Below are 11,692 nucleotides of genomic sequence, written 5' to 3' on the forward strand. Positions count from 1 at the left end.
AGTACACATGGACAGACCCATGGCTCCAGCTGCATATACAGCAGAAGATGGCCTTGATGGGCACCAATGGAAGGAGAAGCTCTTGGTCCTGCCAAGGCTAAACCCCCCAGTATAGGTGAATATCAGGGCTGGGAGGCAGGAAGAGGTTTGTGTTGCTGTAAAATTATAAAAGCACAGCTGTCTTTTACCCTGCACTTTATCTGGCACAGGAATGCCCCAAGGTATGTAATAGATATCTTAATCTCAGTCAACAAAGTGTCTCACCCTCTTTGCTCTATCCCATTTCACACTGCCAATGTCCTCTCTCTGAGCCTGACAGCAATCTCTCTACCCATCTATTTCCCAAGGCAGGCTTCACCATGCCAGAAACACATATCCCAACTCCATGGCAGCCCATCATCTCTAGTAGCCACACACTCTCTTGAACATAAATCACTACATGAAAGAATACACAACACAATAACCTCTGATCCACTTGATAAGATATAATTTCCTACCTTTGTTTATACAAAGCCCTGTACACATCATCCCTTAGGAATATTCATAACAAGCTGTAAATACAGAGTGGAATCTTAACGTCAGCCTCCATGTTCTCTCCACAGTTTCTCTCTCCCATCTCCTTCTGTTCCAGTCTCCTCTTCCCTCAAACTTTTTCTCCCACCCATCCTTCCTTCTTGTCCAATAACAGCCCTTGTTCTATCTTGTACCTGCCGTCACCTTTTTGACATCTTATATGTTGGTGGTTGGATGGAGGAAATGGAATAACATTTGAAATTTAAATAAAAAAGTATCCAATAAAAACAAATAAAACAAAACAAATAAAAGAATGGCTGCTGTCTTGACTAATGAATTTTGAATTATAGACAACTAAATCTATTACTAAATTAATGTCCTTTAACTATCTACCTAGACATAATAACTTCTGATTTCATTTGATGTTTGGTTAATAATATTTGCATATAAAATATAACCTTACCTCCCAGAGTTTTATTATTCCTGAAAATTTCCAACAAAATTTTGGCAATCTAGGTTTATACAATTATGTGTACTTTAGAGTATTTTCACAAACCATTAATAAGTAGATAATCATAGTAACATTTAACTTGATATGTCAACTTGTGACCATGTATTCATAGTAATATATTTTCTGTGAGGCCATTTGGAGATGTGATTAATACATCAGATGATTCCAGAATACAGATTTCTGCCTCCAATTTTCTTGTTGGACATTATGAAGTCCTTCTAAGTTCTAAAAGAATAAACAGTAAAAAAAAAAGAAAGAAAGAAATGTTTTTGATTTGTTCTTTTTTACTTTTGTTTGTTCTTTTCCTTATGCTCGGTGTTTGACATGGTTCTCCTCCTGTTTGACACTTTTTCGTCTATTATACCTTGTTCAGGTAGAGACAGGGGTCATACCAGTGGATTCAGTACTTGTACATGTAAATCAAATGGGATTTCATCGGTAGGACTTTTGAGTTTTCATCTGCTGGACAATTAATCAAGAAACTCTTTGGGCACCATAACTAGGTTAGACAGTGCTAAGATACTCTGAGGTGTGTTTATAGTCATAGGTGACTATTCTTACAGACTGTGGCCACTGCATCTTTATTACATCCCTCAGGGTTACTTCCTCATCACAATGTGCTGTGAGGCACATACACTGTGCACCGATTGATTACCAATCTTAGGGGGATCTCTAGGCTGTGCCAATTTCTCTACACAGTTATTGTAAAATCCAAATGCACATAAGGCTATGTAGTATAGGTGTTAACTTTCAGAAAGGGATAAATAGAAAGCAAGACTATACTTCATGATCCTGTCTCTGCAGAAGGTTCTTCAGAGAAGAAGAGGTCTTCGGTTTTGATAGTTTCACTTGGTCAGTGGTTAATGCAAGCTGGAAGTCAACAACTGCCAGGATTTACGACCCAGTGGGACACAACTCTCATTAAAATCCTTGGCATATCCCCTAAGCTGATAAGGCTTGGAAACCCATCTTAATCAATCAATCCCTCTTATACATTCATTTTGCATTCCCAGGACATTAAACAGTTATTCTTGAGAGCTTTGAGAAAGGATGAGAAATTGGACTAGTTCAAAACCTTGAAAAAAACTCTGCAATGTTGATATGTTCTATGAAATGTTGGCTATGCCTGATATTATAGATTTTATGACAAATTCACAAAAATAAATTTCCTCATTTCTTCACTGAGACATATAAGGTGCTATTTTTTGTCGTTCTTGATGATGGTCTGGAATTGTACACCAGCAAACCTAATTTCAGCCCCAGGTGACAGCAGTATGTTTTAGTTTCTCTGAGACTACCCATGGGCAGTATATGAGCACAAGTCTGGGATGAGGGATGTTGAAAATAAACACTTGAGCCAAAGGACCCACTTTCTGGAATGCTTTGTATCTTTCTTATTTCATGATTAGCTGTCCTACCAATCTCATAGGCAGAGCTGCCCCAACACTCTCTGCCTATCACTGGTGTTACTGTGTCTACCACACAGAGGAGCTAATATACACCGTCACAGCTCTCTTTACGCTCCTGACTACAAAGCACCATTATTAATAAAAAAAATATGTATGCTTCCTCTGGAGGTCCATGCTATGAAGTTCCATTATTTCAACAAAACAGCTAAAGCCAGTTCCGCCTATGGCAGAATAGTTTGTTTGAGATATTTTTTGTTTGTTGGTTTTACTAATAGTCACTGTATGAGTTCATACATGCTAGGCTTGAGATAAGTGGTGTAATTTCTTACCAATGATTTATTTACAGTTACGCCTAATAAAAAGGGCAAGGACAATTGCCTATAATTTCTGAAAATTTTGGGTCTTCTCAAAAGAATAGCTCATTAGGAAGTGTCCTAAGCTTTTTCTTGTTTTTTTTTTCCTTGCTTTTGTCGTTTTTTCTTTTTAATGCTTGGGAGCTATTATTATTATTATTATTATTATTATTATTATTATGATTATTATTATTATTATTTTATTTATTTTCATCCCAAATATGGGTCACCCTCCTTGTCCCTCATCAGTGGAGTTCTTCCCCCATTTCCCCTCCCGTTCAGCTATGAATGTCCCCCACCCTGGCACCACACCTCCCTGAGGCATCAAGTCTGTACAAGATTAGGCACATCCACATCCCCTCCCACTGGGGCCAGACAAGCCGTCCTCTAGTACACATGTGCTTGAGCTTCAGTCCTCTTGTGGTCCAGTATTACCTCACTCTGCCTCCAATGCCCACGTTTAGACTTTTGTTGTCCAGTCTGTACCACTGCGTGTTAGGAATTGGTTGTTGTTTCTGTTGCTGTGGCGGCTGCTGCTTTTGGGTTTTGTTTTGTTTGCTTGTTTTCAGTTTGCTTTGTTTTTCAGCGAGGCATTAGAGATGATAAATTGCCTTAAGTCTCTGAAGCAGCTTTGGAGTTTAGACATTGGAACAGTTCTGAGGTTGTGAGAGAATAAGGGCCTCTTTTGAAACGGGACGAATGCATTTTGGTTCACACTGTGGCGGTGAGCCTTTCGGGGTCAGGAGTTGAATCTTGTAGTTAGAATGAGAAACACCCTCCGTATCTGCAAATATTTTTTAACATTTGTTCCACATTTGGTGGTGCCGATTGTGAGGTTGTGGAGCTTTTCAGATATAGAGCCTTAGTGGGGAAAGCATTCACAGTTGATGGTCTTTGAGGGCTGAAATTCAGTTATTTTTCTTTCTATTTTGTGTCTGGGCTTATGAGATTGATATGTTAGCTTTCTGTTTCTATCTTGGTGCATGGAATTCAGATACGGACATCTATCCCTCTAGAGCTCTAAATTAAACTATTTCTAAAATATCATTTGGTCAGCCACAGAAAATGTAAGTTTTATTTGTACATTAATTTATTTATTTATTATTAATGTGTTTCCAAAAGGTTTCTAATTCCCTGTCTCATACTACAATCATAGTTGAGATACAAACTGAATTCCCATTTCCTTAAGGAAATTTCAATATTGTGTAAAGTAAGTAAAATAAAAATAGTGTCAGTGTAATTTTATGTACATGATACTTGATATTAAATACTAATAACATTTTTGCTGTTTTATCTCATTTTTTACCTTCATGCATGTACTTGAAAGAAAAAGTTTAGGTTTCATTGCTTTTTAAGTTGATATTTTAAGGTTTCACTCTTTATACTGGAAATCCATATAAAATAATGTCTTTAGTTTGATATATGTTTGTATATATATATATATTGATATATACAATATCAACATTGTAATATATAACACACAACAGTGATATATAATTGTATAAATTAAATATGGGAATCCATAGTAAGAAAAATACCATGGTGTTATAGCATAAAAACAGACACAGCAATCAATGGAAGCTACTTAAAAAAATCAGATATAAGGCTCACAGTTACAGTTTCCTGATTTTTGACAAGGGTGCCAAACATATACTATGTAAAAAAGACAGCTTTTTCCAGAAATGAAGCTATACAACTGTTTTTTGACATTTACCAAAATAAAACTAGAACATTTTTTCTTATTGCAAAGGAATCTAATGGATCAAGGTCCTCATATATAATTTGATCCCTTAAAGCTGCTCAAAGAAAAAGTAGACAACGATTCTTCCTCTTCGAAGCATAGAGTAGAACATTTTGAATAAACCCTTGGCCACATAACTAATGATTAGAACATGTGATAAGTAGGAACTCATGAAACTAAAAAGCATTTGTGTATATATAATTACCATTTATAATAAACATTCCTGTCACTTCAGTCGAACTTTAAAGTAACCTTGTTTTTCTCCTTTATTTCATTCATTTTTTTATTGCAAAGTTGGTTATTATGATATACTATTTTATTGATTGGAAACCCTTTTTTATATTCTCTTTCTTTTGTCTATATTGCTCTTGCTCTAAAAACATTTGTGCTATCACCCCAAATAATAGTTGAAGGAGTAATTTTATTATATACCTTATCAATAGAGTTTCACTCAAATTTAAGATTTATTATATTATTATACATTTCTTTATTCTTGAAAATTCCATACATGTATGTAGTATAATGTAATTTTATCTACCCAAATTCATTCATCCAAACCTCTCATTCTACCATAGTACATAATCCCCAAATCCATGACCTTTTTTTAGATGACCACTAATTCTAATTAATTAATGCTGCGCATATATGCATGGGTATGAGGCTAACCACTATAGAACTCACTTGTTTAATTTGTGACACTGCACTTTAACTTAATTCCAGTAATAAGTTAAAATGATTATGGTCTTTGGATTTTGATAATGGCGAAAAAATGTTAGTCTTGAATCAATGAGTTATAATGTAATTAATTCATACTGATATAATATCTAATAGAGGGTTTTATGTTTTGGGTTTTAAAAATGGGTATTCACAGAATAATACCATGAGAATATTTCAGATGTTCTTGCAATCATTTTAATATAAATATTATGAGATGAGGATATTAATCTTATACATTAAGATACATCTGCAGTAGGTATAGTTATCTCTTTGAGGATAATATGTACCTGATTATTCAGAATGACATAAACTGGTAAGCATACAGATACCACAGTTGGAAATATTGAAATTGATCAAATTTACATAGAGTAACCATTATAAAACTTCACCTAGCCAGTGAACATAGCCGTATTATATTTTTAGCTTTTCTACCCTGGAGATAAAATCATTGTGACACACAAATATGAACATAGGAAATTAAATTAGATAAGAGAGTAGCAATGACAGGGGAAGACTGTGTGAAGGAGATATGCAGTATCTACATCTACCGGAATCAATTGTACCTCTGCTACACCAGGGAGAGTAAACATTCCCACAGTGCCTCTGATATCACAGCCATGGCATTTGAGGCTGTCAAAGTGAAGCCTTAACTGATCTTAATTTGCAGAATGATATATAGCAGTGGACAGTACTGGATGAAACCTTTGTTTACTTACAACTTTAATAACCTGGGTTATAGACATGGAGAAATTCTATAATCTGTCTTTAAGAGACATTTTATTAACCTTTAGCACAACCTCATTTCAATGTTTAGCATATGAATTCTAATTTGAGACTATATGTCAAAGTGTCCTTGACAAAGATTATGGGTTTCTTTAGCAACTGTCAGAAGAAAATTCACTGTAACATTAAAACCACTTACATTTCTCTTTTGTCATAGTGTGTTTTATTTGACACATTATTGAAAACAGAATGTAACCAGGTAGACTATCTTTCTATAGTTAATACAAAAGTTAAATTAAAAAATGTTCTATAAACAAACTTAAAAATTAATGATATTGTTATACATTCATTGGTGGAAGAATAGTTTTCCTGTGTCCCATCAATAAATCACACATTTTACTGTAGCTCCCCTAATAGTATTTATGTTTTATTAAAGTTACATGTCACCGAAACACTTTCAAGGACATATAACTTTATAATTACTAGTGAGAAAATATCAAAATATTTACCTGTACAAAAGCTTTAAATCAAACTTTTAAATCTCATACAGTGTATAGGATAACATTTTTCATAAGTGTAATATATATATATATATATGTATATATATATATATATATTGCTTTCAGAAATTTGTGTACTATTAAGATATTATTCTTAAGGGGCTGGGGATTTAGCTCAGTGGTAGAGCGCTTACCTAGGAAGCGCAAAGCCCTGGGTTCGGTCCCCAGCTCCGAAAAAAAGAACCAAAAAAAAAAAAAGATATTATTCTTAGCATCCTCGATAGAACTATTTTAAATAAACCTGAAGTATAAAAAACTATATCTTAAATAAGCCTTAATGAGCAGTTTCTAAACAAGTGAGAAGTTCTGAGAGTGTGCTTCCCAATTTGGAAATCAAAATGGATATTTGATGACATTGTATTGAGGATTTCCTCAGCTACAACATTATGAACCTCTATAGACATATCCATATCTATTATATGTATGCTGGTATTTGAAATTCTGGTGGATACTCATTCTACTAAGTTTTAAAAAATTATTGATATTATATGGCATCTGTATTAGGATTCATCCCTTGTTAGGTACTATGCATGGTTATAGGGCCATGAAATGCTTTGGGTAATAAATTTCTCCAAAGGTTCATTTAACATTGTATTTTTCTCTTTGCAAGAGTCTCTTTGAAAGAGAGAATGGAACCAGCAATTTGGACATTAAGAAAAGCAGAATGGAAAATTTAGAGAAAGGACTGAAGGGGCCAAGGGGATTGCAACCCCATAGGAAGAGCAACATTATCAACTAATAGGACCCTTCGGAATTCCCATTGACTAAGCCTCTAACCAAAGAGTTTACATGGGCTGGTCTGTGGCTCCTGCTACTTATGTAGCAGAGGACTGCCCTATCTGGCCTCAGTGGGAGGGGTTGGGCTTGATCCTGTGGAGAATTGATGCTCCAGAGAAGGGAGCTCCTGGAGGGGTGAGGTGGGAGGAGTGTGTGGGTTCAGCAGCAACCTCTTAAAGGCAAAGGGGAGGGAGAGATGGTAGGGCGTTTGTAGATAGGGGACAGGGAAGGGGGACAGCATTTGAAATGTAAATAAAATAATTAATAAAAAGAAAAAAGAAATAAAAGCAGAATGGGATAGAAAATATTAAAAATGGATATTAAAGAACATAGGTATGTTTTGAGAGATTATGGCAATATATTGGCAACACTTGCTACTGGTCCCTGACCATCCATCCTGAATTGATTCTATCTATGAGCAACCTCTGTGTTCTATTAACCATCTTCTTTGGATTCTATGTGTCAGGTTTTCCTGGCTGTTTGATAACTCCTCTTCTACAATAAGCCCACTGTTTTTTTTCATGTAATTAAGAATTATCGTCTTGATCCCATTAATGTTTTGTCTTACTTGGTCTTTGTCAGCAGGTCCCATAAATCACAGAAGTATCTTTTCTCATGAACTATGCCAATGATGCATACATAGTTACTGGTGAGTTCCTTAAAAATGTCAGTCATTAAGTGTATGTGCTGTCAACCAACTAGAGCTTCCAGGGACTAAACCACTACCGAAAGACTATGCATTGACTGACCCAGGGCTCCAACTGCATATGTAGCAGAGAACAGCCTTGTTGGGGCACCAGTGGAAGGGAAAGCCAAGGTTGGATCCCCCAGTGCAGGGGAATATGGGGAAGGGGAATATGCCGTTCCCCATATTCCCGTATGGGGGACGGGGAGGGGAGGGAATGGAGGCTTATGGAGAGGAAATCGGGAAGAAAATAACGTTTGAAATGTAAGTAAAGAAATATATAATAAAAAAATTAAAAAAAAACAAAAACAAAAAAAGAGTATATGCTGTTTCTCCTTAAAATGTCAGTAATCCAAGAGTATGTGCTGTTTTTCCACTTGTTTGTCCCATGAAAGGTTCTAGACAAGTCAAAATGTTGATGGTTATTCCTATAATTTCAAATATTGTTCTAACCAATTAGTTCCCTAAAGAATGTGTGCTGTATCTCCATTTCTCTGTTCTGCAAATGAATCCAGACAAGTCAACACAAATGATGATTATGACTATGATCTCAAATACTATCTAACTGCTGTATATAGATTGATGGAATGTCTTCACTGATATACATCATTGTACACAATACAAAAAAAACGATTGATTTTGAAAGTGAGTTTTATTAAAGACACGCAGCAAGCTTAACTCAAAAGATGCTTATCTTCTAAAGAAATAACTATGATAAGTCACAGGATGCCCTCCAGACAGGATAAGCACTAAGCTTTCTCACATAGCAATCTACAGCCCTTTTCACCATCTTTTCACATAGCAACATATCACTCTTCTAAATTTATGATGAAAATGATGTGTTGTGACCCAGAATCCTGTTATACCCTCGACAGTTTATGAAGATAGACCCAAGCTGAGGAGTACATATATGAATGTTCAGAGAAGCTACAGTATAGGGACATATGTACAGGTACATTGTCATGTGCCTCCAGAGAACTGCTCCTATTGAAGATAGCGATGACTGTACTAAGCTCACCTCTAAAGTGCCATCATTGGCACGTTCATCTCTTTGACAAATTGTTATAAGCTGCTCCTACTCACGCAGACAATGAAAAATCACACCAGGTAATTACAAGTGCTAATACTCCAGCCATTCTGGTTTCTTAGTACACCCAGTTAACTGACGTATGTCATAGATAATAGGAACTCAAGGGTGGAAAAATGTCTCTGTGAGAAAGCTACAATCATTATAAACTTCAAACAACAAAAATTTATTATTTTATATATTAAGTTTAAAAGGATCATTAGAACTGAATTTCTCTATTTACATTACTTCTTGACAAGCCTAATTTCTTCAAAAACCTTATCCTATGGGACAATACAAACAAATATCTTGTTAGAATTACATATAAACAAATTGAAACAAAATGCTGAGTGGATCGAACTTTTGTTACAATGTCATCTTTATACTAGTTATCCCTTGTAAAGGTAAACAGTTTGTTCACCCTCCTTTAGTTTAAAGCTTAGTGTTTTAATTGAAATATATTTCTCATATAATATATTCTGATTATGATTGCTTCTCAACCAACTATTTCTCCCAGGATTCACTCTACCTCATTCCTACCCAAATCCACGTACTTTATTGCTCATTGTCATTAGAAAATAAGCAGCATCTAAAATAATAATATAAATGATAATAATGATAAAATAAAAATAAACTGAATGGGACAAAGCAAACACACAAATAGAAAAACAAAGAGTCAAAAAAAAAAAGCACAAGAATCACATATACACTCAGAACCACAAAATCTGAACCCTGGAGAGTATGGTAGCAAAAGACTCATAGGGTAAGGCTGGGGGAAGATAAACTATTTTGTGACAAATACTATATATGTAAAAATGTCATTGGGTTTGTTCAGTGCTAACTATAGACTGCTTGCCTCCACTTAAGAGTAGTTTCCGTATCCAGGGATATGCAATTGAAGACAATTAAGTTATTAGGAGTGAGAAGTTGAAATTGGAGACAGTTTCTAGGTATTGGTGTCCTTCACACCTCTCTTCTTAGCTCTTGGACTTCCCATGGCAAAGGCTGCTGCAGTGCCACTCTATGCAGTCACAGTGTCTGTAAGTTCATATATGCATCAATCCTACTCTTGTTTCTTTGGTATGAAACAGTCTACTTGTTTCTTTGGTAAGCTCCATCACTTTTGGCCCTGCCTCATCTTTGTGGCACTTCTTGAGTCCTAAGTAGAGGGATAGGATGCAGACATCCTTTTTAGGACCTGGTGTTCCAAGGTTTCTCATACAATGTATATTGCCCAGCTGTGGGTCTCTGTATTTATTCCCACTTACTGCAGGGGGATGTTTCTCTAGTGGTGACTGAGAAAGACATCAATTATAACAGAATGTCATTGGGAGTAATTTCATAGCAATGTTTCCTTAGCAAAGCAGCAGTGTTTGCTCTTGCCACAAATGGTTGGCCTGTCTAATTTCAGGAACTTGGCCTCTCTAGCAGTGTTGGGGGATGGGTTACGTCTCACAGAATGGGAGTTTATATCCAAACAAATATTGGATTTTTAGTTCCACAAGCTTTGTGCCACTAGCATGTCTTGCATACAGGTCATCACTGTATGTCAAAGGCTTTGTAGGTGGATTTGTGTTCACCCTTATCCTTTGGCAGTATGCTGAACACCTTTTGGGACTATGAACGCTATTCTGTAGAGTTGAAGGGTCTTGGTAGGTATCAGCTTAACTTCTCTATGTTCAATGAGTTGTGTAAATATTATCTTCAGAATTAGGACCTCACCATCAGTTTGTGGAGAACTACCAATAAACTTGGAAATAGTCTGATTTTTGTAGGGTTCTTTAAGGCCACTTATGGGAACAATTTGATTAGATGTAATGTATTTCTGTAACTGGAGGCTTCATTGGATAATAAGATGTCCAAGTGGGGATGTGTCTGCAAATTTATTCCATTTATATCAGGTTTTTATATTGATATATTTTAGAATATGTAGAATATACTATGAATATTTTATTTTTTTATAGCTAATATACAGCCTTTAAATTTTTTTTTCTTTATTAACTTGAGTGTTTCTTATTTACATTTCGAGTGTTATTCCCTTTCTCGGTTTCTGGGCGAACATCCCCCTAATCCCTGCCCTCCTTTATGGGTGTTCCCCTTCCCATCCTCCCCCCATTGCCACCCTCCCCCCAACAATCACGTTCACTGGGGGTTTAGTCTTAGCAGGACCAAGGGCTTCCCCTTCCACTGGTGATTTTACTAGAATATTCATTGCTACCTATGAGGTCAGAGTCCAGGGTCAAAATGTGAATGCTTCACTCTTTCTTTAAAAGGGGAACAAGAATACCCTTGGCAGGGAATAGAGAGGCAAAGATTAAAACAGACACAGAAGGAACACCCATTCAGAGCCTGCCCCACATGTGGCCCATACATATACAGCCATCCAATTAGACAAGATGGATGAAGCAAAGAAGTGCAGGCAGACAGGAGCTGGATGTAGATCGCTCCTGAGAGACACAGCCAGAATACAGCAAATACAGAGGCGAATGCCAGCAGCAAACCACTGAACTGAGAACGGGACCCCCGTTGAAGGAATCAGAGAAAGAACTCGAAGAGCTTGAAGGAGCTCGAGACCCCTTATGAACAACAATGCCAAGCAACCAGAGCTTCCAGGGACTATGAATATTTTATATTCAT

This window comes from Rattus norvegicus, chromosome 15 (assembly GCF_021556685.1).
Source record: "Rattus norvegicus strain SHRSP/BbbUtx chromosome 15, alternate assembly SHRSP_T2T, whole genome shotgun sequence".
Taxonomy (NCBI): domain Eukaryota; kingdom Metazoa; phylum Chordata; class Mammalia; order Rodentia; family Muridae; genus Rattus; species Rattus norvegicus.